The following is a 23,114-nucleotide window of genomic DNA, read 5'->3' on the forward strand; positions in this document are numbered from 1 at the left end:
TGTTGGTCTGCAGTTTTCTTTTCTTGTAATATCTTTAGTTTTGATAGCAGCATACTAACCTCCCAGTATACATTGGGAAATATCCCCTATTCCTTATTCTTCAATGTTTGGAAGAGTTTATGTAGAATTACCACTATTTATTCCTTATAGTTGGTAGAATTTATCTAGGAAGACATCTGGGCCTGGAATTTTCTTTGTGGGAAGGTTTTGGACAAAAAATTCAACTTATTTAGGATATGTAGCCTGTGTCTTTTGAGCAATTTTTAGATTTCATTTAAGTTTTCAAATTTATTGGCATAAAATTATTCATTGTATTCTCTTATTATCTTCTTATGTGTATAGTATTTATAATAATGTCCTCCTCTCTCATTTTTGATACTGGTAATTTGTGTATTCTCTTATTTTTGATCAGTCTGGCTAGAATTTTATGAATTTTACTAGTCTTTTCAAAGAATAGCTTTTGATGGCATTGATTTTTTCTATTGGTTTTATGTTTTCTAGTTCTTTGCTTTCTGATCTGACTTTATTATCTCCCTTTACTTCTCACTTTCCCTTTTCTGTTTAATTTCCTCTTATTTTTCTAGTTTCTTAAGCTAGACTGTTAGGTCATTGATTAGAAGCACTTTTTCTTTTTGATTATAGATGTTTAGTGCTGTAAGTTTCTCTTTAAGTATAACATCCTGTAGATTTTAATATGTCACGTTTTCACATTCATTTGGTTCAGTCTAAAATGCCTTCTAAGTTCCCTTGTCATTTCTTCTTTGACCCATGGGTCATGCTTCCTTTTATAGATTGTACTTTTGATGTCATATCTAAAAAATTTTATAGTTTTGTGTTTTACATTTAAGTTTATCATACAGTTTTGAGTTAATTATTGTATAATATATGAAGCAGGTGTCAAAGTTACTTTTCTACAAGTGAATGTGCAATGATTCTAGTACTATTTGTTGAAAACATTTTATTTTCAAAATTATAATTACCTTTGAACTTTTGTAAAGTTTCATTTGGACTATATTTTGGGTCTGCTTCCTGGGCTCTTTATTCTGTTCCGTTGACTTTTGTGTCTATCCTTTCACGAAATCACACCGTCTTGTTGTAGATTTAAAGTAAGTCTTGAAATCAAAGAACATGAGTTCTCCAACTTTTCCTTCCTTTTCAGAATTTTTTTGGGCTAGTCTAGTTTCTTTTGTTCTCATATAAATTTAAAAATTATTAATATCTAGATAAAACTTTCCTGGGATTTTGATTGGAATAGTATTGAATAAATAAATCAAGTTGGCATCTTAAAAATATTGAGTCTTCCAATTCAAGACAGCTATAACTCTCCACTTATTTAGATCCTTTAAAAAATTCTTTCATCAGTGTTTTTTGTAGTTTACAGCATAGAGATTCTGAATATATGCCTTTACATTTGTATATAAGTCCTTCAATTTTTTGTGCTATTTTAAATGGCATTCCTGGCTCTGTATGATCTTTCAGTATGGCTCAGCATGGTTCTTTCTGGTGGGTCTTTCTTGGCCTTAGGTAGTTTCTTCAGATTTCTGTAGATTTTCCAATTACCTCTCTGTGCAGCTCCACTCTTTCTGCACGTCTCTCTTTTCTTCACTCCTCTGCCCTCCCCAATTTCTCAGCTTTTGTCTCTTCAACTCAGAGATCCTGCTGGTTCTGTTTGGTGCTTACCTCTCTGCACTGTAGCCTGGAAACTCTCTCCAGGCAGTAGGCTGGGGCACATAGCACTCGCTGACTTTGTTTCCCTTCCTGAAGCGATTCCTGTAGGGCATTGCCTATTGACCAATGTCTGAAAAATCACTGTTTTATATCTTTTCATCCTTTTTATTATTGTTTAAGTCAGGACGGTAAATGTAGTCTCTGTTACTCCGTTGTGATTGGAAACAGAATTTTCCACTATAGCTTTCAACATGAATTATTTGTAACATAAGCGTACAATAAAAACTTTCCCCTCTGCCTCTATTCCAGGCACATTGAGCTTCATGCAATATTTCATATATACTAAGGTAACTCCTAAAGCGCCCTTGAAGATAGTCTTTCCTTTGTTCAAAATGCTTTTCCTTCTATTGTCTGCTTAATTTCTACTCATCCTTCAGATTACAATGCAGTCATCACTTTTTTCAATGGAAGCATTCCCTGACTTCCCTAAGGTGTAAAATCTCCTGTTATATACTCTCATAACACATCTTCATAACATTTACCTCATTTCTCAGTTTACGTTTGTTTGTATAACTATTTGATGCATGTCTGTTTCTTCTACTAAACTGTAATGAGCATTGGGACTGTGTCTGTCTTTGCCTATCATTTTATCCAAAGTGCCTGTATTTCCTTTTACATGTAATGCACCAGTAAGTAATTATAGCTTCTCTCCTGCAAAATTAAAATTTTCCATATCTCACCAAAGCACAATTAACAGAAGGACAACTGTTCTATCAAACTGTAACAACATTCACTATTTGGAGACAAATAATTTAACTCTTATTGTTAAATAAACTACTGATAAGAGAATTCTGCAACCAATTAGTGCTCTTAAATTGCCATTTGCTGGTCACAGCTGCAATAAAGTGCGACTTGGCACAATCAGGCAAACAGAAACCGACTCACGAGGGCTATCAGATTTCCTTGCTTCTATTTTGTTTTCATCTTTCTAGTTTGTTTGAAAACTCATAAAAACCATATGATGAGTTTTGGAACAAGGCTAGTGGTAGTTCTATGCCGACTTTTTGCCCCCTATAGTTTGAGTTTTTATTTCAGGGCTGTGGTCTTGGTATCACAAACATCCCAAGGAAATATTGTTGCATTGCATCTTACATATGAGGTAGATGAGGAATCTGATGATGAATTGCTTTTTATGTGGTGGTTCTGTCACTTGCATTTCAAGTCAATTGAAATGTAATGGTTGATGCCCGAAACGACTTATTTGATAAGAGATGTTGTTATCAAATAGGAGCTGTTGTTGCTTTTCTTAAAATAGTTGCCAGAGAACCACTGGATATTTGCTGTAGTTGTAGAAAGAATACACAAATTGATTTACTTCTCCTCAATTTTTGTTATAACTCAGAGTATCCCTTTAATGTTAGTCATTACTATTTTTCCACTTAAAATAGAGACATATTTTATTATAACCATCCTCAAAATACAGCAAATACTCCCAAAGTTAAAAATAAAATTTGAGATCTATTGAGAGATAGATAGAAAAGATTTTCCTTCCCTTTGCTTTTGTTTCCCTATCTGAAAAATCTGGGAAATAATTGCTACTTACCTTCCTAGCAGAAAAATTATGAGGATTATTAAAATAATATATGCAAATTGCTTTGCTGTCAGAAGCCCTGCATACTTGTGTAATATATTACACTGCTAAAAACTCCTATTAGTAGACTTTAAATTCTTTCTTAATGTTCAAATAAGTAATTCCCATATAGAGCTCAACGTATTGGCCCTGATTTTTCTTTTTAAGTAAACATGTGCTGCTTTAATTAATTTGAATGGGCACAGATTTAAAATTGCGCCTGTAAGAAGGCATTATTGTTTTAATATTACTAATATTAAATATAGTTAGAAGCTTTTTATTTCCATGAGACTTCTACTTGTTTTGAATGCAGTACTCATTTAATAAGTCTGATCTCCTGATAGAAATGCAACATGCTTGGTGGCATAATAATGTAAATTGCCTGGGTTCTGGAGTCAAACATTTCTGGACTCAAATTCTACCTTTGTCCCACATTAACTGTGTGACCTGGGGGAAGTTCCTTTTTTCCTCTGTGGCCTACGTTCTCTCTGTGACAAGTGAGTGATAACTTTGCAGGGTTTCTTGAGGATCAGTGACCTTCATGTAAAACACTGAGTACGAAACGGATACTCACAGAGTGGCAGTTATCATTATTGCTGAAAACTGCACTATGCATGCAATAGTGTGATGTGGCATTTATATTTAAGAAAAAACCCCAATGAGGCCAGCCCAGTGGCACAGCGGTTAAGTTTGCACATTCCGCTTTGGCGGCCCTGGGTTCACCAATTCGGATCCCAGGTGCGGACATGACACTGCATAGCAAGCCATGCTGTGGCAGGCGTTCCACATATAAAGTAGAGGAAAGATGGGCATGGATCTTAGCTCAGGGTCAGTCTTCCTCAGCAAAAAGAGGAGGATTGGCAGCAGATGTTAGCTCAGGCTAATTTTCCTCAAAAAAAAAAAAAAAAAAAAAGAAAAAACCCAATGCTTGTAGGTTATTTACTGTGTTTGGCCAACATATGATTTATAGGTATCATTTTATGTAATGCTGACAAAGCTGTCATGTTGTCATTTTATTCCCCTTTTTGCAGATTGGAAACTGAGGCTAAATGAATGAAATAATTTGTTCCAGGTGCAATCAGGATTTGAATTTACATCTGTTGGATTTCAAAGTCTGAGCAGCAAGCCTTAATTCTGAAATTGAACTGCTTCACCTTTTGTTTAAGTTTCTTCTGCAATAAATGATTCAAGCGGCTCCCTGTGCTTAGGTATCTCTTTTTTTCTGTACTCAGGTTTTTTTGTTTCTTTTTGCATCATTTTAATAGCTTTTGAGTTAGGGAGCAATCTTGTTGGTTTGGTTAAATAGGAAAATGTAGAATAGCTCTCAAGTCTGTATGTATATGTGTATTTTTAATGTAATTTTGAACATTTATTCATTAGCATAAGTTATCACCAAAGCTATAGTGAGGGGCAGTGGAACTGTTGCCTATATTCCAAAAATATTTCCCTAGGAAATGCAGGGTGATTTGCAATTTATGTAGGAAGAGTTGGAGAGAGAGTTACCGCTCCATTTTCCTTCTCAAAATCTCCTCTCTGGTGTTAGGACGTACACATTTAGATCACCTCTAATATTTATCATTTTCTGTATGTCACCTCTCCTTCTGAAACACTGATTTAGAATTGTCGACCACTTGACAGATAAGAAGGCCACTGAAATCTTATAGCCTTGCTCCTAGTTTTATTATAAATGGCTGAATTGGTAAAGAGTGCAGGATACAGAGGAAGGTAAATATCACTCAGAATATTCTGTAAAGAGTTCGTAAATCATATTCTACATCTGTGCCCTACACTAAGAAGTTAATAGACTCAATCATGCTTTAAAGAAAAAAATGTATGAAAGAGATCTAAGGAAGATTGTGTAAGTTTTAATATTATCTTAATTTTAACCAAAGCAACACATGAGCATGTTTAAAAAATCAATTTGTCCCCAAAGATTTGTTAATAAAACTAACATTCCCTGCCTTCTTTCTATTTAGTCTTGTTCCCAAGACGTGATAAAACCTTTAACTCTTTAGATGTTCTTTTCTGGAATCTATGTCCATATGTTTAAATAGCATACTTATTGTTTCTTGATTTATACATTTTGATATTTTTTTACTTCCTTTTTGAGAAATGTGGATTGAAATCACTTATACCAACCCTCATCTCTATTCTCATTCTTCTTATTATACTTATAGCAGTGTTTTAATTAAATTAATAATCAGTGTTTACATGCTCATGACCATATACATATCATTTGCTTCAAAATCATGTAGGTATTATGTTTATGTGTCTTTTTGGGCAGCTCTTCGTTTTACTAATAGCTTTTAATCACTTTTATTATTTTCAAGGTCTATTTGTCATGATTACACATTGAATATTTTTTTCAAATACATCATTATACTAGGATTTTTTCTCTCATGTTCTCCTCTTTCCCCCACATATACTTCTTTTTTCCTGAAAAGCTCCCTTCCAGACCCAAGAGGAAACTATTTGATCATTTAAAATAATTAACCACGTGTTTGTAAGCTCTGGAAGGATGGGGACAGTGTCTGTATGGGTTCATCTTTATATTCCCAATGCCTTGCATAATGCTTGGCACATAGTATATTATACACTCAGTACATACTTGCGGAATAAATGAATAAATAGCATGGTTTGAATACATATTCTTTAAAAAAAGAGGGAGGTAAATACCACACTAGTCATCACAAGTCTTTAAATGATCTCAGTATTGATAATTAAGCAGAAAGTATTAAAAAAGAGTACTTTTGCAGTTTTCCTCTATTCTCTACTAGTCTCAAGAGGTTAACAGTTCTTCACGGGATTGTTTCATCCCACAACACTAGTTAAATCCAACTCTCTCTTAGTTTTTCTCTTCATCTAATTAAAATTCTTTAAAGACTGATTCAAAATAGTCTGTGGATAACAAAGTGGTTTGTGCAGTACTTTCTATCTTAAACTACAAATTCTATCCCCCTGACAGTCAGGCATCTCGTTTCCAGGCTTAAGGACCACTGGAAGTACAAAGCGTAGCGAAGTGTGGAGCAGAACAAACCGTCTCTCTTTGGCTCATCCATCATTTGTCCTCTTCTGCTCCTCGTCAGTGAGAACTTGGGTTCTCCAAACTGCTATTTCCAAAGCAATATTTTAAACTATCAGTGGCCATAACTCTCTTATGACAATGTAAACTCAACCAACTCATAAAACACAAATATAGATTTGTCTACAGCCTATTGATAAAGTGCTTGCAGCATTATACAAAATTAAGGTGCTGAGGCTAGATTTATAGCTTGCCCTTGGAGTGGGAATGGGGGAGGAAAAAATTTGGCTGAACCAAAATAAATTTACACGAAACATTGACACACAAAAGTTGACGTGCCTCTCCCGCTGCCTTGTCCACTCGTTGTGAATTAGTTTCTAACACACTGGGTTTTACTCATTTTTAAAAAACTTACCTGTGACGGCACAAGGAAGCAAGGATCCATCTTGGCCTGCTCTGAGTGTAGGAAGAGGCCATGGGAATTCTGGTAACTGTTTTTCTCTAGAAAAGGAAAGCATTTTCTCTCAATCTTAAGTTTCAAATTCTTCTCCTAAGACATACTGTAATTAAGCAGCTCGTGTGCTGCTTCATAAAACATATGGGGACCCATCACTTGTTTTATTTAGGATAGAGTGCTGCTGGGGGGGGCGATCTGTCAAGTCTTTGTCTAAGGCTTTAGCTATGAACAGAAATTCATTGGCAAATGTCAGGTGACAGAAGAGAAGGTTAGTCATAAAATCCAATGCAGCACACATTTGAGGACATTTAACATGGTAAATAGTGTTCCCTGCATGTGAATTTCAAACAACAAAGAATCTCTAGGATGGAGAAAGGAAGTGTCCTTCTTGGGAAAGAAAGTTCTGAGAAACTGGCAAGTGAAACTCTTTTCTGGCACTGAAAATGTGCCGTGAGCCTGGGAAACTAAAGATACACTTCCTTTGGTAACTCCTCTTGACCCCTGATGTCCTTCGAGTCAATCTATTTGTCTTTGTCATGTCTTCAGAGGTGCGTGAGGATAAATTGGAGCTAAATCCAATTTGGAGCACAGAGGCAAATTTTAAGTTGCTGTCAGAAATAACCCTCAAAACCCCCAATCTCCTAATGATATCCTATATTTTAGCAGCTAGACTTAGTAACAAATGCTTAGAATGACAGTAAGAGGAGCAGCATTTTTTCATACGAAAGACAAAAGAATGTGAAACTCAGGAACCTAATGAACTTTGAGTTGCCATTATTTACCCTAGGAAAGTTCCCGCTGCAATTGAGCTCATTAACAATTTCAAGGAGAGCCTAAAGTTTCCAAATCAAAGTGAGTAATATTCACCCATACTGTCCACTAACATTTACAGAACCATACATAAGATGGCCTTTGAGTAGATCGCAAAGCAAACTTTGCGATCTAAAAACGTAGACAAATGTTCAACATTTAAATTAGTTTTTCTAAAATACCCATATCCCAAACTCTACATTCTAGGTGAGATGAAATGATAGTATAAAAAAGAATTGAGAATTAACAATTTAAAAGAATTCTAATTCTGTTATGTAAAGCTTTTTTTTACCCAATAAAAAAGAATATATTTCCATTCATCCTCTTGTTAATGCCGGGGCTCTCTGAAGCTGTGGGATAATGCCATGTGTGTCATGACTTATCTTATTTGAGTGTCAGTGATGGTTTCTTATCACTTAAGAAATTCATGCTTCAAAATCTCTGAACGTGCTCTTCTCTCTGCTCAGGATGCTCTTTACTCAGATCCTTTAGAAGGCTCACTGCCTCCCTTCAAATTGATAAACTGATTCTTGTTTTAAATGTTACCTTTCTTAGAGAAACATCCCTGTCCACTATTCCCATTGTACATCACTTTCTTTCTCCTTACAGTACTTTGTTTTTTTTAAAATAACACTTATAATACCTAAAATCACACTGCGTATGACAAATATATTAATATGATTATTTTTTAGTTATATTGATTGTCTACTTGATTTGTTACTATCTTCACCCATAAAATATAAGTGCTCTAATGATGGGAACTTTTGTTTTATTCAATGCCTCCAGTGTTTAGCAGGCTACCAGGCACATAGTCGGTACTCAATAAATATTAGTTAAAATATTTTTTTGGAATGAATATATATATTATTGAACCAACAAGATAAAGTTCAAATGCTTTACCAAGTATGTAATTCTCAACTCCAGGCTTCATTAATAACCTTTTGGTCTCAACTCCCCAGACTTCTACATATATGGCCTGTGTGTCAGCCTTAATGAACGACTTCTCATTAACTATAATATTTCAGAACCCTATACTTTCGTGTGTGGGACTTACTTATTCTTGTGGAGAGCCACCACTCAATTTCAAATGTCACTTACTCTGTGAAGCTGTTTCCAATGCTTCTGGACTGAGATCTCTCCTCATGTTCTCATAGCACACGATATAAACTTCTATTATAGCATTTATCAGATTCTAGAGTAACTATTTGCTATACAACTGTCTTATGGCTTTTTACACCTAGAGTCTTGCAAAGTGCCTGGTACATGGTAAATTAGCCCTACATGTTTGCTGAATAAGTAAGTCCTATAAACTCAGCAACAGTCTGATTTCTGCCAATAAACAGTTAACTTCATAATGTATTTTTTCTTGTCAAATTCAATATTATACTATAATGATATTTCAGTATTTTCTAGACTCTAAGTAAGTGCAAATGGCAAAATGAACAAAAAAGAATGTTGGTCACGTAATTTGGAGAAGGTTGGAAGTTGACATTTAATAATATTCAAATACTTGCAAGGACGGCTGGCATGGTGGCGGAGTGGTTAAGTTCACACCTTCTGCTTTGGCCGCCCAGGGTTCGCCGGTTTGGATCTCAGGTGCAGACATGGTACTGCGTGGCAAGCCATGCTGTGGTAGGTGTCTCACATATAAAGTAGAGGAAGATGGGCTTGGATGTTAGCTCAGGGCCAGTCTTCCTCAGCAAAAAGAGGAGGATTGGCAGCAGATGTTAGCTCAGGGCTAATCTTCCTCAAAAAAAAAAAAAAAAAAAAAATACTTGCAAGGAACAAATCTGAGCAACCTTAGTATTTCTGTGTAAAACAGCCAAATGATAATAAATTGGAACTTCTATAAGTGTATTCTTTAGACAAGCCTCTTAACAAAACTTGCTGATTAAAGACTTAAGATTTGTAGTTCTAAAAAAAGATGTGGGGTCTCATTCTCTGCCAATTGTTAAGGATATATGAGACAAGTGCCTTTTTGAGAAGCACACATGAACTACAGGATGTGTTACCAGCCTGATTTTTGAAACTGACTTTCCTAAGACCAACAAACAGCTCCACAAGAGACATCGCTACACTTGAGAGCATACGCACAAACATACATACCCATACCAATCAGGGACACCTCATTCTATCATTTTTTTTTTTTTGGTATGTGTCATATTTAAGACGGGTAAAAATTCACATTTAATGAGCGTGGCTTGCAATTGGGAATCTTTGAAAAAAAAAACCCAACAAAACAAGTGTTAAACTTCCTGTGAAAGAGGAAAAATGAAATGAAAGTAAGATTTCCATTATGGATGTAGAAGTCAACTATGGCATATAGAATGAAGATGGTCAAGAAGCCTCAAATATTTTTTACTAATACTCTCTTACAAGTGATTTACATGCTATGGTTTCTGGCAAACCTAAGTAAGGAGAATATCTTAAAAATAAAGTTGAAGCTTCCTGTATTTGACAGTGTTATTATGTTATTATCTAATACCTTTAATATTAAAGATTATCCAGTCCAATTTGCCTCTGTGAACGTGGGAGAGCAAATCCCACAGACGGAAAGTTTAAGGATAAGGATTGTCCTGACTCTCACGCTCTGCCAATACGCCAGGTAGAAATGATGTGGTGCCAAGTGCCTGGCCTCTCCAAAGGCTCAGAGAACGTTAGCCATTCTGGTGATCACTGGTGACCATTATAGAGAATGACTGAGAAGGAAAACCCAAAGTCTGTTTCTTTGACAGTCCTTCCTCTCAGCTGCCTGGCTTCCCTGAGATGTTGTTGGAATTTTTCCCCTTAACTCATCTCCAGTGCGTGGCCAAGAGTTCTCACAACCTGAATAGAATTGGCAATGAGTGAGTTCTTAGGGGCATTGCTTGTGGGACTTCAGAGAAACTGGGAGGGGGCAGGGAGAAAGGCTCCTCTGTTCCATGGCTCAGAAGGACCCACACTGGCCTTCAGCCGAGGCTCCAGGTGAAGAAGAAAAGACTTGGAGAGAGAAACTCACTCTGGAATGGAGATCAAGCAGGAAATCAAAGCCACTGAAGATTCTCTCACCCACAAGACACAAATGTTTCCCAATTCAGAAACAGGGTGGGAGTGTATTTCCATTTCAATAGCAATACTTTGGCTTCCTGAAAAAATGATGCCAAAGAGTCGATTCTCAGGGAGAAGAGCAGGAACACAGAGTAAGGAAAGGACGTGATCATTGGACCCATGTTTGCTTTTGAGAACAATTTAAGTTTTTTATGTCTTATCAAAGTCATAGGTTCCACTTTAGTCCATGAAGTGTTTAAAAAGTTACACTCTGCTACCTAAGTTTTCACATTTCCTTGTTTAGTTTGAAAACTAACCCCTGCATTGCTCTTTATTGTCTTTACTGTATTTACATCTTAATGGGCAGTTACACTTGCAAAATGGATTGTAATTGGCCATGAACAGTGCTCTGATATTTTTTAAAGGAAAAACAAATAAACAAATAGCAGAATAAGAGACAATCTTGGCAGGAATTCCTTCCTCCACTCTGAACCCACGCTTGGAATTTTTATGTATGTCCATTTCAGCTTTTGGTACACCATGCATCGGACATTTTGAAACGTTTGTAATGGTTTAGGAAATGATGCTTTCCCTCCTCTAACCAACAGGAAGGAAGGAAGAAGGCGAGAGAGTTAGGAAGATGGAGGAAAGGAGGGAGGGAGGAAGGAAGGAAGTAAAGAAAAAAGAAAAGCAGGAAAGAATAGAGAAGAATTACATCAAGGATATCCCTTCCAGGGGCTGGTCTGGTGGCAGAGTGGTTAATTTCACATGCCCCAATTCAAAGGTTCGGATCCTGGGTGCTGACCTACATGCAGCTCATCAAGACATGCTGAGATGGCATCTCATATAGGAGAACTAGAAGGATCTACAACTAGGATATACAACTGCGTACCGGGGGCTTGGGGAGAAAAAACAAAAAGAGGAAGATTGGCAACAGATGTTAGCTCAGGGCCAATCTTCCTCACACACACACACAAAAAAGCATACAAAAAATGAATATCCTTTCCTGAAAATTATGTGGGCTCTTTTCACAAATAATTCACTTATCAACAACAACAGCAACATAAAACCACCAGAAAGTCAGAGGCAATGCTCGTAGCTTCATAATTAAATTTCTATGCATTTATATGAAAGCTTTAAGTTGACTAATAAGAGGATACCCCTGAGTAAGTAGCCTGACATTCTAAATAAGTTTTGTTCATTTGCTCAGCTCACTAAAGGAATGGAATTTCACTCCATAAAATGTTTTTAGAGGCTTTTTTTAATATTAGTCACGGAAAAATAATAAGATTGTGACTATGTCCATATAACCAAAACATTTTGACAAAAGCTGAAAATTTCAGAAAGTAAATTGAATGTCCTATCTTCCTGCACCAAAAACCTGTATATAAGAGTTTGACAGAAACTGTCATTGGATAACGCCTTCTCGACCATAGATAGTGTCACACACAGGGAAACACATAGCAGCTACATCCCCCTTCTTAACGTTTCCAACCACATTGTTTCAGACTGTTTACTATTCTCTTGGTATTCAGTCTCATTTTGCCTATTTATCTTTTCTTTGGTTTTAACTTTTTTGGTTAGCAATACGGTCCTCGCCTTATTCTGATAGTAGTAAGCTACCTTGGAATAATTGTGAGTTAGTAAATTGAGGTCTCTGATGTCTTGTTGCGTTGCAGAGATTTGTGACAACAGTTTCCATCAACAGAGTTTTTGTCAAGTGATTTGAGCTCTTTGGTTCAACCTTCTTTCTGGGGAAATATAGAGTAATAACTGTGATAATAATGATTATACATCTTCAGGCATATTGGTTGTAGGGTGCCTGTCTTTTATATTCATGAAATTAGTCTTATAGAAATAGGAAAGTCCCAGCCTCCCACTCACTAACCTTGTAGCCACAGAAGAGATTCCACTCCTGTCTCCTTGTTATCCTCACTCATCTCTTTCACGCCAAATTACTGAGGATGACTGACAAACATAGCCATGGAAACTGGACCAGCAGCTCTTTAGTCCATATTTTGAAATGGTACTAGAGTTGGTATGTTACATACACACTATCGGGAAAACTTGGGATTCTCTGGAGAAAGGAAGAGGCGGAAGTAGAGAAATTTGTATTTTCCATTTCACAGAATGTAAAGTACAGGAAAATTAAAATTCCCTTTTCCTCTGCAAAGCAAGATAAAGAATTTCAAATTCCTTTGATGGATCAGGGTACAGTGTGTCGATTTAATTGCAAAACCATGACGTTGTCAAATTTGCATAAAATGTGAGGATGCAAAAATAAACGGATGTGAGTGTATAATTTAGGAACTAGACTTTCATCTGTAAAATTGGATAAAAAACAAACTTACCCAAGGGACATTTGGAAGGTATTATTAAATACCATAGAACCCATCCTCACACGTATTTGGAGAAAAGAAAAAAGAATTTAAAAAATAAATGTGACTTTTAAAATCACCTATCCTATAACCCAGAAAGATAGAAAAGTAAGTGAAATAAGTGAAAATCAAGATTTCCTACCTCCCTCCACTGTCACTTGGGCAAGCGATAATTTGTAACAATTAGGCTACTCTTTACATGTCCTCTCTGAAATCAACTTTATCTGAAGAACCCAGTATGTTGCTCTGGCTTCATGCAAAGCTTTCTAAAATAGAAAACAATGAACGTATTGTCAACACTAGAATGCTATTTTAAAATATATAGAAGTATTGGAAACAGTTCAGAGGACATCAGAAAGAAGGATTTGACTTACTGCATGAAAAAATATTAAAAAAGTATGTATAGCTTGGCTAAGCAAGGACTAAGTGGGAACACGATAACTGCCTGCAAATCTTTCAAGGGTGTGAACACAAGGAAGGGAGGAGTGTTGGGTGGCTGTAAAAAGAAGACTCGGATTCAGGAGTCCACTATATCTCTTTCTTTTTAATCCTGTTGGAATTGAGAATCTTATAGTGTTATTACATTCAGATAGGAATTTCCTAGCAAAGAGGGTTGCAGATTTATTTTTTTTTGGAAGGGGGAGCATATTATTTGGGGACGTGTTAAAACTAGATCTGAAAGTAAGAGAAACTATATACATAATTGTCAGTCACATCTGCATCTAATTAGAGCTGTAATTGTGTCACATTAATGGCATAATAAATGTAACTTACACAAATTGTAAGGACGCAGAGAGGGAACAATGCCTGGCTTAGCACACTTTGGAAATGACATTACATTTGTTGTGATTTAAAGAATATTGCCAATATATTTAAAACAAAATATATATTTCATTTGATGAATGAACATGAAAGGTTACAGAGTTGTCATTAAATCTTAGTTGGACTAACCGAAAACCCTTGAGAGCATTATGATGTCCTTAGCAAGAAACTGAGTGCTATCAAAGTAGACTAATTTAAAATAAATAGGTTTCCATGTCTTATTATATACAGCAATATATTTCTCTGTTACCCAAGTTCATATACTTTAACTGAAAACATTATCATTGTGTTACTGAAAGGATGTCCTAACCTGACAACCAGAGTTTGAGAAATGTTTTATTCAACAGTAAGAAAAATTATCACTTAGCTAAAATACATAATTTCATACAAAAGGTGTAGTTGAATACACAGTCGCAATACAACGACATTTTTTCCCCTTAGGATACAGCGAACACGACAGAGAAAAAGGGTAACACAAAGCAGAAAAAGTGCAATATTCAATAATTACTCTGTTACCCATCTATTTTCAATGTAAACAAGGTAAATTTCCTTACCTAGAAACTCCATTATAAATCCAACGTATTTTTCTCTTACTGTCACTCAATATTTTCTGACTTTTACTTTATGTTTGAAAGTTGAATAAATCATTTAGGTTGAACTTCTTGTACTTCTGTTCTTGAAATAGTTTATATGTATGTAGATTCAAATCCTTCTTTGAAAAGACAATTTTAACTGGCAAAGAATAACTAACTTACATTGGGTATAATTACTTTTAGCCTTAAGACCTTGGCATGCCATCTACTAGAGAAACTATGCCAGAGAATGCCAGCCACACCTACTTATGAAATGGCCTTAAGAAACACACTCATTTATTTCCCCCCCTGATATTTGGTAAGTCAAAATAAATGATGACTGCGTAAAGACGTTTTGATGTCAGTCTAGAAAGGGAGGGATTATCCATTGTCAATGAAATTTTGAAAAATATAGCCAACATTTCAATATCCTAAAAAGTACCATACAGAAAGTTTCTTTTCATCAAAATGGTTCAGCTTTAAATTCATACTGATGGGCCCACCCGCTGGCGCAGAGGTTAACTTCGCACGTTCGGCTTCTCGGCGGCCCGGGGTTAGCCAATTCGGATCCCGGGGCAGACATGGCACCACTTGGCACGCCATGCTGTGATAGGCGTCCCACATATAAAGTAGAGGAAGATGGGCACAGACGTTGGCTCAGGGCCAGGCTTCCTCAGCAAAAAGAGGAGGACTGGCAGGAGTTAGCTCAGGGCTAATCTTCCTCAAAAAAAAAAAAATTAATTCATACTGAATTAATTATGAAAGAATTATACAGTATGTGTGTATTTAACAACCATTACTGACCAGAATATGCATACTCGTAGACATGGATTATAAAGTGATATGAAAAATGAAAATTTGGTTGGTGGATTGTGGCTGGTGGCTGATATTTTCCTAAAATCCAAATTTTTGTCATATTTTATTTTTAAGAAAACAATTGTAATAGACATATTCATTCAGCAATAAATTTTTTACACAAATTTTCTTGTAGTAAATCCTTCCAAATTAAGAGAAGTAAATCAACTTACTTTTCCTTAGACAAGATAATCTTTTACTTACACATTTGATTTTATGCATGTAGTACTACCATTTATTCCTATTTACATGTTGAAATTTCCTAAGCCATGCCCACATTCTGCATTCTATCTGTGCCCTTTATTTTTGTCCTAAATTTCAGAGGATGAAGTCTTTAAAAAATAAAACTGCGTAACTTTGCCAAATACTGGCGCTTCCTCTTTAATACAGATTTTCTTTTTGTCGGTATTCCACATACACAGATTTCTAGGTGGCTTATGGTTCACTGCTGAGTCTGTTACACAGGTGAATGCCTATCAACAAATGCCAATAATAGGAACCTAAACGATTTTTGAATGACCATCAAGCCTCCATTGTTTAATAAGAATTGATATGCATCTATCTTTTACCAATGGAAAGACATCTGCTCCTGGGAACAAAAGTAATTCAGACAGAATTGGGCTCAAGTGGAGAACACTGTGGGTTCTTAGGTCTGGCAGAGCCCACCCACCCACAAACTGTCAGGCCAGTCTTCTCTTTTATTATTGGTAGCCTAGCAAGTAGAGTTGGAGCAGAGCTGCCATGCCACTCCAAAAGAGATGTGTGATGAGCAGAAGTACAATCTGGTTCTGAAATGACGTCTCTATTCCCCCGCTTCCTCTCCCCTCTCTTGGCATCCTCCATTAGGCAGATTCCGGTTGCCTCCACCTGTAAGCAAGCAGAGGCAGGCAACATCATGCCTTTGGCATCAAGCAGAGTGAGAACAAAACAAATTAAAATGCTTTACAATGTTTTTGAACTTCCGTAAAGATTTTAAAGAGTTTGCCTGAAAGACGTAATTTTGAAAGTCTTTTGTTCATTTATGTACATGTATGTATATTTTTGTAGGAGATTGAAATGAAGGAATCATTCAAGGGAGAAAAATATTCATTTGCCAAACAATTGGCAAGCCCCAGGCACTATAGATATTACAAATACTGAAGATACAGTGACTAAAATGTCCTTTTCCCTGGGAAGAATATTTCAAGCATCCTTGGTGTGGGTGGTAAAGGGGTTATCTTGTATTCAGTCAGACTTTTCTGTATGGTTCTAATGGTTAAAAGTATATCTGGAGATACAGTCTATAGTTTAATAGAAAGTGATCTAATGCCTTTCTTTTATATGTTGAGAAAAGTCATATTTAGATTTGATATTAACTTTTGGGCAGCGCCAATCTATAGTCACTTCGAGGGCAGTAAAGTCATATTTAAGCATCTATTTTCAATATATGCATATATATAGACATATGCCCACATAGAAGCATATGCATACACACATATATAGTTACATTGTGGCTAAAATCTCTTGTAACTTTGTGTAAGTTGTAAATCTTAATTATATGTTATTATATAAGATGTGAGTAATATAGGCTGTGCTTTTCCTGCCCATTTCATTCTCCAGAATCTAAAGAAGCAAGAAAACTAAACAAGACAAAAAACCCAAATCTGATGAAAAGATATAAAAAAGGAAAAATTTCAAAAAACCAAACCAGACCAAACAACAAGAGTGTTTCAAGCCAAATGTCTACAAAGATATATTTATTCTTATGGGCTGGATGGGAGGTTGAATAGGATTGATTAAATCTTTTTCAGTCCAAAGCCAGGCAACGGGGAGAAGGAATGAGAAGAAGGAGATCGAGGGCCTCCAGTACAAATTGTGTTGAAAGAGGAAATACAAGATGTGGATCGTTTTACGTGCATACCACAAAAGAATCAGTGAAATCTTGCCCGATCTGTCTAATCTCTCTGCCTTGGTTTCCTCTTGTGTAAAATGAGGGGGTCTAGACGACTAGTATGCATGCAACAAATATGTATTGAGTGCCTACTAGTGTTAGGAAAACATATTCACATACACTATTTATTTCATCTTGGCCTTATATTAATCTAGTAAAAAATTATTACAACCCTATTTTGTATGAATGAAATAAGAACTCAGCAGTATTTGCAGGGTTTATTGAAAGTCTAAATGATCTCTAGATTGTCTTCCAGATGCTAAAAACTATCTTTAAATTTATAATGTTAAGCGAGGCACAGGATCAAAGAGTAATATGTATAGTAACCATGTGGACACAAGTCTCTTCAATGGAGACCAAAAAGATAACTTGGACTCTTCGTCCCCCACCATTTCTTTCCCATTCCCTAATCTCTTCCTTCCACTACCACATACATATAAGTCAGGGCTTGACAATTTTTTTCTGGTAAGGGGTACATTGTAAACATTATAGTCTTTGTAAGCCACATAGCTTCTGCTGCAGCTACTCAACTCTGCGGGTGCAGCATGAAAGCATCCAAAGATACATAAATGGGAGTGGCTGTGTTCCAATAAGACTTTGTTTACAAAGACAGAGAGGGTATCATATTTAGCCTGTGAGCCATGGTTTGCCAGCCAGATACAAGTTGATCTTAAAAAATGAGAGTATCCAGGGACTGCCTGGTGGTGTAGAGGTTAAGTTCGCTTGCTCTGCTTTGGCAGCCTGGAGTTTGCCAATTCGAATCTTGGGTGTGGACATACACACTGCTCATCAAGCCATGCTGTGGTGGCATCTCAAGTACAAAACAGAGGAAGATTGGTACAGATATTAGCTTAACGACAATCATTGTCAAGCAAAAAGAGGAAGATTGGCAAAAGATGTTAGTTCAGGGCCAATCTTCTGCACCAAAAAAGAAAAAGAAAGTATCTGGTAATAGTTTCAAAATTCACGTAAAATATAAACATCAAAATATTTTTTTTTTTAAAGATTAGCACCTGGGCTAACAACTGTTGCCAATCTTCCTTTTTTTAAAAATTTTTTTTTATTTTTTAAGGATTGGCACCTGGGCTAACAACTGTTGCCAATCTTTTTTTTTTTTTTCTTCTGCTTTATCTCCCCAAATGCCCCCTGTACACAGTTGTATATCTTAATTGCAGGTCCTTCTAGTTGTGGGATGTGGGACGCCGCCTCAATGTGGCCTGATGAGCGGTGCCATGTCCGCGCCCAGGATCCGAACCCTGGGCCACCGCAGCTGAGCGCTTGAACTTAAACACTCGGCCATGGAGCCGGCCCCCTCAAAATATTTTAATAACAATCTAAAGTCTTGCACTTTAAATTTGAAGTGGATATATGGTTATCAAGCAAGTTTATAATATGATCCTTTATAATAAATAAAAGCCCTATAATATGTTAGTGTTACCTTTGTATTTGTATGTGTGACTGAAACTGTTCACATTTACTCACATTTATCTTACAAAACTTGTTAAGGCTCTTGAAAAAGGCCTGAAGGAATTTTTTTTATATATGGATGCGATGGAGCTGGGGTCTTCTATCTGGATAGTAGATAGAAATTTGATTTTTTCTTCATTAAATTAAGTCTAGGATCTGGAGCTGCAATAAGTTACTAAGGAAGAAAACAAAATAATTATTTAGCTCAGTCATTATCAGGCAATCAAGGATATTTGTCTTCTTTGTTAGGCATGATTGATTGATATCTTGAAGTTTCTTTTTCTAGTGTCATATGAATGCAAAACTGGCCTCCTAGCCAAACATGAAGATTCTTGGAGTTTGTGCTCTTTGTTAATGATCCTATGAGCTGAAGAGACCAGTAAATGAGTCAATCAATGTATTTAAGCAATCCCTTCTCTGCTTTGCAATTTGAATGAGATGTGATATTAGACCAAATACAGGGTTTGGTACATAGTACAGTCTCAATAAATATTATGTTTCCTCTTTATGTCATCATGTTTGCTATACCTCTTGTCATCTGCAGTAAATATCAGTTAAAAACTCTTAAGACATAATGGTGTGACAGGGACCATATTTAACCTCCTGTTTTGAAAAACTGGAAACTTGAACAAAACATAGGAAAAATTATTTTCAGTCTTTGAAACACAGGCAGTACAGGACTTTGATCTTTGAGAAAAAAGAAAAAAATGAGGTAAAATTTAAGATCACACTAGACTTCTGACTGAGGACACGTTCTGAGCTATGGAGTAGGAAGACAAAATCCAAAGTAGGAAGTAGAGGTCTTGCTGAGTTGAGAAGAAGTCTGGAAATTGAGAAGAAGTCAGCAAGTCTGAGTCCGTGGGAAGTTGTGTGGCACAGCTTTGGGGAAAAGGAAATGATGAAAAATAGTTCCATAACTTTCCTGAACGCAAACATGCCTATATGTATGGTAGAAATCTATAAAGATTGTGCAACATGATAACTGGTATTCTGTGAGTTGAATTCTTGTCAGGGTTCACACAGGACTGAGAATCGTTTAAGTTCTCACCAGTTAGAATAGAAATTTCTTGGTGGTCAAGTAGAAAATTTAGTGGAAACTATAGAAGGGCTGGGTCTTGTAGTGAGACTCAAATATCCCAAGAGTAAAGGCTACTTGAGACCCACAGAAACTAAGCTTAGAAATTAGCCTCAAAAGATAAACGAAACTGTGAGTTCTTACCTGTCTACCAGAGTAAAGCCTGCAACCAGCAAAGGAGGACAGTAAAATCCAGAAAGATAACAGTAAAAATTCACAGTGCTCAGCATCCAACGAAAGAGTACCAACCACCTAGAGAAGCAGGATTATGTAACCCATAACTAGGTGACAAAAGTCAGCTATTAGAAACAGATAAAAATAATAGCAAAGAAAGAATTAGAAGACAAAACACAAAAAAGCTATTGTAATCACATTGGACTATTTAAAGGAAAACAAACATAGTAGAAAGAGAAATGCAGAGCATAAAGAAACAATGGAACTTCTAAGAAAAAACATTACAATAGCTCAAATGAGAAATTTACTGGCTAGGTTTAATATCAGATCAGACGCTGCAGAAGAAATGATGATCTTAAAGACGTAAGAATGGAAACTATCCAAAATGAAACACAAATAGAAACAAAAACAACTGAAAAAAAGAACTGAGTATCATTTATCTCTGAGATGACATAAAGAAGTCTAATATACGTGTAGTTAGAGTCCCTTAGAAGGAGGAGCAGAAAAAACATTTGAAAAATGAATGGCTAGGTATTTTCAAGATTTGATTAAAACGTAAACCCAGATTCAAGAAACTCAGTGATCTCAACCAAGGTAAGTGTAAAGAAAACCATGCCAGTAATATCGTAATCAAATTGCTGAAAGCCAGTGATAAAGAGAAATTTCATAAGAAGTTACAGGGAAAAACACATTACATACTTTGGAGGGGAATAAAAACTTGGAAGAAGGGACTGGCACAGGGGAAATTCCACGTTTTTGTTCCTTTGGCCCGAGGGTGTACTGCAGTCTCAGTGTGGGAGGTGTGTCTAGTGATCTGATCGAAAACCCTCTGTTCTGCTGAACTGAGAAACTAGGAGACAAAAATCCCAGTCTGGTCACAGCACCAGAAATGTAAAGGCAGAATTCTGGGAAGGAGAGATCCCTGGAAGGGTGGTCCAGAGAAAATTTATCAACTCTGTCCAAGTCCCTGGCTATTCCTTGAATCAAAGCTGTACAAGGCATACTTCACACACCTCGAAACTGGATGACAGTAACAACTGAGCTACGAGTGGCCTCACTGGAGGTGAGAATGAGAGTTTGTACTTTAAGTGTAAGCAAGTAAATTGTCTGCTCAGACAAAAATGTCAACTCTATTCAAAGGAATATAATAAAATACAAATTGAGTCTCTGCAGCATAACATTCACAATGTCTGGGAAACAATACAAAATTATTCCACGCACAAAGAACCAGGAAAATGGGAAGTGTACTGAAAGGGAGAGACAATCAACAGAGGCCACATGCTGGAATTATCAGACAAAGACTTCAAAGTAGCTAATGTAAATATCAATTAGATGAAGAAAAATATGTTCGTAATGAGTGAAATATTAGGAACTCTGTGCAGAGAAATAGAAAATATGAAAAAAAGCCAAATGGAAATTTTAGAAATGAAATATACTCTGTCTTAAATAAAAAATTAATCGGGCGGCCTTATTAAGATAATGGAAATGGCTACGGGAAGAGTCAGGTTAACTTGACAAGAGATCGATAGAAGGTCTGTAATTTGAAATAAAAGCGGGAAAAATAAGGAAAAAATAAACAGAGCTGTAAGTGCCAGGGGAGCAATATCGAAAGTTGTAACGTGTAATTGGAGTCCTAGAAAGAAAAGAGAAAGTAGGAAGCAGAAAAAAATAGTTAAATTTATAATGACCCAAAACTTCCAAAATTAGGTGGCAGTTATAAATTTGCAATATTAAGAAATTTAGAATATGCCAAATAAGATTAATAAGAAGAAATCAAACTTAAGCCCATCACACTCAATCTAATAAAAACTAAAAATAAACAGAAATTCTTGAAAGCATCCAGGGAAAATCCAAACATAAACACGGGGGGAAAATGATTCAAATGGCTGAAGATTTCTTGTTGAAACTATGCAAGCCAGAAGACAGTGGACCAGCATTTTTAAAGTGTAGAAAGAAAAAATAAATCTATCAACTCTGAAATGTTTATAGTGACAGTCTGATGAGCAAAGCAGTCTGAGCAAGAAATAGGAAATGCAGACATAGGTTTTGTCTGGTTGCATACAATCTTTGCTCTTTTTAAGCTCTGTGAGCTCTGAAATATATTTTTGGGTTACTTCAGTGTGTTTGACAAGACAGCTTGATATATTTCTATCAAACAAATGACTTTCATATTGCAACAACCTTTGTAAGCACCACTCAAATAAAATTCTCTTAAAAAGGAAAAAAAAAAAAAGAAATGTTTAGCCTTTAAAAATATCCATCAATAATTAGGGCCAAATAAATATATTTTTTAGATAATAGAAAACAAAATCAGTTGTCGATAGGGGATTGACAGAATAAGAGATGATAAATACCTTTAGCCTGCAGAAAAATTTAACAAGAGGAAACATTTGATCTTCAAAGAGGAACAAAAAGCATTGGTGGTAGCAAATATCTGTGAAAATATAAAAGAACATGTTCACCCTAAATTTATTTAAATTTCATAGAATTATTTAAAGTAAAATTTATATTTTCTTTTGGGAATTGTAATATATTAATTTGTTACATATGAAAACCATCAAATAAAAAATTTCAAGTGGAGGAAATAAACAAGTTTCCTGTATTTTATGTGATATGGTACAATATTTATTATAGACTGTGAAAAGTTAAAGATATATATTATAATTCCTGGAGCAACCACTAAAAGATGCAAAGAGATAGTTAAAGAGGCCATCAATAAATTAGAATGGAATTTAAAAAAATATTTAAATCATCTCAAATAAGGCATGAGAGGGGAAACAGGATGACAAAGCAGAGAGAAATAAACAGAAAACTATTAATAAAATAGATGACCAAAATCTAACTATATCAATAATTGTATTAAATATGTAGTGTATAATTATTACATTTTAAGGCAGAGATGGACAAAAAAGCAGAATCAACTATTTGCTGTCTGAGATGTAGTTAAATAAAAAGATACAGACATGTTCAAAGAATGGGGGTGGAAAAAATGCACTACGCAATCATTAATCATTAGAAGGCTGATGTGGCTATTTTAATATCCAGAAAGATGTATTCTAAGAAAAAGAATTTTTCCAGAGGTAAAGAAGAATATGCATGTGCTTAAACACAAAGTTTATATACAAGAAGCAAAAATTGACAGAATTAAAGAAAAAAGAATAGTCCCAAAATAAGAGAAAGAGATTTTTACACGCCCCCTTACCAATTGAACATCTAAAGGAAAAGTT

The 23,114-nt window shown here is 35.7% G+C and overlaps 1 long non-coding RNA gene across 6 annotated transcripts in view; it reads right to left on the bottom strand.

Moving 5' to 3' along the window:
* LOC138915430 (uncharacterized) overlaps positions 1-14,657 on the bottom strand; it is an 85,509-nt gene extending 70,852 nt beyond the window's left edge. For 4 of the 6 annotated variants that reach the window (XR_011421361.1, XR_011421357.1, XR_011421358.1 and 1 more), the window contains exons 1-2: positions 14,369-14,631; positions 6,736-6,821 (exon numbers count right to left, since the gene is read on the bottom strand). This is a non-coding gene — a long non-coding RNA (uncharacterized lncRNA). Of the gene's footprint in view, positions 1-6,735; positions 6,822-12,502; positions 12,692-13,134; positions 13,259-14,368 lie in introns of all 6 variants that reach the window. The other 2 variants (XR_011421360.1, XR_011421356.1) reach the window with 2 other exon arrangements.
* Positions 14,658-23,114: the final 8,457 nt, after the last annotated feature.

Source organism: Equus caballus, chromosome 9 (genome assembly GCF_041296265.1).
Source record: "Equus caballus isolate H_3958 breed thoroughbred chromosome 9, TB-T2T, whole genome shotgun sequence".
In the NCBI taxonomy this organism is placed as follows: Eukaryota; Metazoa; Chordata; class Mammalia; order Perissodactyla; family Equidae; genus Equus; species Equus caballus.